This window comes from Condylura cristata, unplaced genomic scaffold (assembly GCF_000260355.1).
Source record: "Condylura cristata isolate star-nosed mole 26May11 unplaced genomic scaffold, ConCri1.0 scaffold00008, whole genome shotgun sequence".
Taxonomy (NCBI): domain Eukaryota; kingdom Metazoa; phylum Chordata; class Mammalia; order Eulipotyphla; family Talpidae; genus Condylura; species Condylura cristata.
In genome coordinates this window covers 11103994-11109993 of record NW_004567109.1, presented here as the reverse complement: position 1 = coordinate 11109993, position 6000 = coordinate 11103994, and positions in this window count along the sequence as shown.

Here is a 6000-nt window from a genome sequence, read left to right as displayed (position 1 = left end):
ACACTGCTGAGGGGAGCAGCGGGCGGGTCAGGAGAGGTCTGCCGCACCATGTGGTCACCCCTGGGGCAGGCGGGAATCGAACTCATGCGGAAGTGGCTTTAGCCTCTCAGTACTGTGCTTTAACCCGCTGTGCCACCAGGGAGGGCCTGTTCTCCATTTTCTTTTGTGTTGACTTTTCATTTTCAAACTATCTTTCCATGAGATAGCAGAATGGTTATTTACAACTTCAAATTATATATCAACAGTCACTCATAGAAGAACTTCTTTCCCAATGCTGTTGACAAAAGTCCTGGAACTTCTATTGGTCTAACTTGGGTTACTTGTACATCATGAAACTACTCTCTTGAGAAGGGACATGGAATATTCTGATAGCCTAGGCCTGTGTCTGCATTGACCCCCTGGAGCTAGGATAAGGGCACTACTTCTGAAATCTCATAAACTGAGAATTGGGGACAGGTGGCTCTCTGATGAGGTATTTTCTGTTGATACTTTCTGATCTGCTATCCACATTTTTCCTTTCCAGTCTCCCTCAGAAGGTTCGCCTGCATGGACTACATTAAAGGGCCCCTTTATCCAACAGTTGAATTTAGCCAACAGAAGACAGCAGATGGAGATCAGAGAGTTGGTGGAGGATGAAATAAGGACATTTATTCCACAGGCCTTTCCCTTCTAGATCGCAGCAGGTTGGCTGCATATATCTACAGAGGCTTCTGACAAATGACGCTCTACATACTCATCCCTCACCTGGTTCTGGGTAAGTCTTCTTTCCCTTGGCCTAGAGGTCGTAATGGCACCCCTCTTTTGACTTAGAGTATGATACCATTCATACCCTAAATTTTGCCTACATATTTGCATAGAATAGTTACCAAGCTCTGTGATGAACTCTTTGCTGGAAACCTCATGGTTACATTCCTCAGAGGTCATTCAAATTTCTTTTTACCAAAAGAAGGGGAAGTGAAGGCATAGTGGTGCTATTGTAACAGTGCAGACAGGGGAAGACAGTGGCTTGGAGAAGGGTACTGGAGAGGGGAGAGGACATAGACAGTATTGCCCTGGCTATATTTCATAGGTGAGTCAGCTCAATTGTGAGCATTAGAGAGGAGTCAAGGATGGAAGACAGGTCCAGAGCACTGATTGAGCTCATTAGGTACAGTGATTTTGAAGACAGCTCAATCAATGCTCCCGCAGCTCCCTGCTGGGGAGTTGAAGGCGTGGGCTCAGATGGGCTGACCCAGGAAGAACATGCAAGATAGAACACAAAAATGGGCAAAGGGCAGAATTCAAAACATCATCTTTACCTGAGGGGCAGAGGAAAGAGTTGCCATCTTGTATCCATCAGCTAGACTGCATGCAATTAAAAAACAAATTGCTGGCACATAATGTGTGATAAATGCTTGTTATGAATGAACTCACAGAGCTTTGCATTTGTAATCCACTCTCCCTCTCCTCCTCTCCTCATTATGAGGTTTGAGTTACAGGCATTGGGGAAAAGAGAGAAAGAAATTGAACCCTCGTGGCTGGATCCATTGAAACCTGCGCCCGGGTTGATAAGCATTTTGCTGTTCTGGAAAACTTAAGTTGTGCCTGTCAGATAAAGCTGGACATCCTAAGAAGCTTATCTTTTGCCTCTCATGAGAATTCTCAGAGAGGTGATTTCATTTCAGATTTTTTTTATTCTTATTTGAGATTTAAAAGTCAGTGCTTTGCAAAACTTTATTCACTTTGCACTCTGAAAGTAATAGAAGATCTCATTTTTGCATTACATGTTGCCAGTAGAATGAGAAAGGCTACAATCATGTTTGGAAACTCCTTGGCAGTTTCTCAAGTTAAACATACACCTACCCTATGACACAGAAGCCCCAAATCTAAAAAAGTACTAGCAAAGAGGCTTGTAGAAGAATTCTCTGAAATCTTTATTCATAATATCCCCAAACTCGAAATATTTAAAATGTCCATTAAAAGAATAATGGATAAACAAAGTATAGCAGATTCAAATAATAGGGTACCATAGCTATACCAAAAAAGAAAAAAAGATGAACTTATAAACAGAATAAGGTAAATATCTTTAAAATATTGAACAATAGCTGACAGCAAAGAGTTATAGATACAAATCCATTTATATGAAGTTTAAGAAAAGGACAAACTCACCTATGGTGATATATATCTGAGGGCAAGAGACTCATTGGAGGAACATTCATATTTATTAGATGTGTGTTAGATTCCTGGCACTGTTTTAGGTACTGCACAGATAACTATGAACCAAAACAGACCAAGTCCCTGCTTCTATACAAACCTAACTCAGTTATTTTAATTTACATGCATTTTAAATAGGAAAAAGACCAACCCCTTCCTTTAAATACAGACAATGATAAGTCTGAGGAACTTTCTTTCCACTTCAATTTTTAGTTACTAGTGGAAGGCAGCAAAGTAACAGTCAAAAGCTCGTGGACATTAGGAGGTCAGCTCTACCAGTAAATGGTTGTGTGCTCTCTCTTCAAACAATTTCTTTAAACCTGCTGAAACTAGATTTTCTCATCTGTTAAATGGGATTGATGACAACTACATTGCCATGTTGTTTTATAAAGTGCTAGACATATTATAGGTGCATAGTAAAGAGTTGGTCTATAATCAACTTATGAGTAAAATATTCAAAATAGCAATGCACTGCCTCCCTTGCAGCTAAGTATAGCTTAAATCTTGCCCATAAAGATGTGAGCAAAAGGTGTTTGACTTCTGTAGCCCTCTATCCTGCAATGTGGATGTGATGGCTGAGCTCCACCAGCCATTTTGGACCAGGTGGTACATCTTGAAGATGGAAGTCATATATTGGGGTAGTGGATCAAAAAGATGATGAAGCTGGATCCCTTGTGACCTCAAAAACCATGCCAAAACCATTTTGGATTGCCTAGATCCAGACTACCTCTGTTAAGTATCTGTTGTAACCAAACCTGATATAGCCTGTGAATGATCCCAAAGCTCCTGTTAGTAATTTTCATAGCAGCTTTTACAATTGTAATTGAGAATCATTGTGCAATTACTGGTTTGATGTCTAAGTCCCCAACCATGGAATAAAGTATATCAAGTCCATGGAGGCAGGGCCTAATTTCCTCACTGATATAGCTCCAGCTACTCTAACACTATTTGATTCTGGTACAAAGCAAGTCCTCAATAGTGGTGAACAGAAAAAAAAAAGGGGGGGGAGAAGGGGGGAAACAGCTGCTTCTGATTGTGAGAGACGTTACTTCATCAGAGAGCATGAAAATGAGAAAGAGACTGAGGACAGACCTGCCTATTAGCTGACCTCTGTCTGTCTGTCTCTCAAAGGCTCATTGATGTGCATCTGGAAATACTAGAATTTTACTCACCATCTGCTACACACTCTAGATCTCCTATGGAATTTGCCTCTCAGATGGTGCCTTTTCCTGAAGAGACTTAAATTAACCTGCCTCCTTGGTAACACTATTATCTGTCTCTTGCTCCTGGCAAATCAGCAATTCCCCAAAGAAGAGAGTTCCAGCATGATCTGGATCTCACAGGCAGAGTGATGTTCTTTCCCAGTACCACTATCAGCACTGGTGGGGATGAAGATTTTTGATATTTTTAATTTTCTCATGATAAAATCAGAACTAGGCCTTTGTGGATAACTTGAAAACAAAAGGATAAATAACAAAGTTAAAATCATTATTGCATTGTGGTCTATGATAGCCACTACTTAGTAGTTTGGTATATTTCCTTAATTTTCCCATATCATTGGAATCATTCATTTTGGATCTTCCATTTATTTTACTTAACATTATATTGTTAGAATTTTTCTTGTGTTTTAAAATGTGGTTTGTAGTAGTGATACGGTATTGCATCATGTGTATTTCCTTATCAAGCTAACCATTCATTGTTGGAATCAAGATTTCTTTAGAATTTTCTCTTATATAGTAACTATACACTGATACTTAAAGATAGATAGATAATGTTTATGATTATTTTCTTAGCATAGATCTCCAGAAGTGGTTACTAAGCAAAGAGGAATGAACATTTTAAAGCTTACTCGAAATTGACAAAATGCCTATCAGAAAGTTTGCACAAATCACAACCTCTATGTATTTCTTACTACACCTTTAATAATATGGGGTTTTGTATTTAATTTTAAAAGTGTCTCTTTTTTACAGGCAAAAACCCCAAACAGAACAAAACTAAAAACCATGGCATCTGGATTACTGGGGGGGAATAACATTTTTTCAAGTGTACTTCATTTGAACACTGTTCAAGTTCTTTGTTCATGCTTTTGCTATCAACATTGTTTCATTGATTGTGAGAATACCTTATACATTGTATTAATAAATAGTAACCCTGTGATACTACAGAAGCTTTTCTCAGTTTGGGTTTCCCTTTTGAATATTTTCTTTGATATACAGACACTGGACACGTTTTCTTATATGTAAATGTATTAATCTTTTACTTTATGATTTCTTTCCTTATATCTTTATCCCACTGATACAAACTAACAGCGACCTTCATTTCTTGGATGATTTCTATTTCTTACACTTACTGATTTTGTTCAATTGAAGAAAAACATCTCAGCTCTGAGAATAACTATCTTGTACATTGCTGTATGGTTCCAGCTTTAATATTTACAGGATGCACTTTACCCACTCTTTTGTATATATTCAAAACCACTGTATGCATGCATACATACCTATGCATATAAATTTCTGGGTTATTTCTTCTATTCATTGATCTAGCCATGAACAGAAATTGTAGTTTTGTTATCTAAAGGGGGCTGTGAGGGTCCAGATATTTCCAGTCACTATTCAGTAAAGTTTTATCAGTGTATCCTTCTTCCTCCTCATCTCTTTCTTTCTTCTCACAACCCTCAACCTTCAGCAATGTACAAAATAGTGATTCTCAGGGCTGAGATGTTTTCTTTAGAGTCTTCAAAAGACTGCAGGCTTGGACCCTCCCTGGTGGCGCAGCGGGCTAAAGCACAGCACTAAGAAGCTTAAGCCACTTCCGCATGAGTTGATTCCCGCCTGCCCTGGAGGAGATCCACATGGCGAGGCAGACCTCTCCTGACCCGCCCGCTGCTCCCCTCAGCAGTGTACTTCATTAATCTGCCTGTTCTGCTCCCCACTCTGTCTCTGGTGAATCCTCTCACCCTCCGCATCTCTGGCCTGTACCCCAGTTCTGTATGAATAAATAAATAAATCTTTAAAAAAAAAAAAAAAAGACTGCAGGCTCATATCCTGGCTGGATCACTGGCAGCTGTTTAACCCTGAGCAAACCTCAGGCTCCTCTTTAGCTAAGTGAAAACAACCCTGGAGACACAGATGAATTGGTTTTTGCAAATTCCTACTGAAAACACACCCAAAGACTTTACATTTTTAATAAACAGTAACATGCCTTAAAAACCCCTTCCTGTGTCATTTTGAGGGTTGGGCATGGAAATACATCTCTCAGTATGTTCTGAAGCCTGGGTGCTGCCTATGACTTTACATTGCTCTAAATAAGAGAATCGCTTCCATTTGCCTCAGACTCAGCGGCTCTGACTTAATGGCAGATTGGCTCCAGAGCGGCCAGCCCGCTCCACCCTGGAAGAAGCTGCTCTATCAGTGTGGCAGTCCTTGAATTTGTTAGGATATTATTTCCTGACTAATTAGAGCTGCGAAAGGGGGGATGGACACAGAGAACTCAGGAGGAAAACAGAACATTCAAAATGGTCAGCTACATGAATATCGCAGGGATTCCAATTATTTTGGTTTTTCTTGATGATCAGATCGAGTTGGAGCAGAAGATAAAAAAAACCACATCAGTGATTTGAGCTGAGAGAATTTATGATGACGAATTGCTACCTAGCTTTAAAGTGATTAACTAGGTAATTGAAAGGCTCAAGAGAGCAACTGCAGGAAGCAGCTACTATTCCTAGGGCCAAAGGGACCAGGGGGAGAAGGTGCAGTTATTGGAATACAGGCAATAAGGAGCCTTCAGGCACAAAAAGGAAAGTGGCGT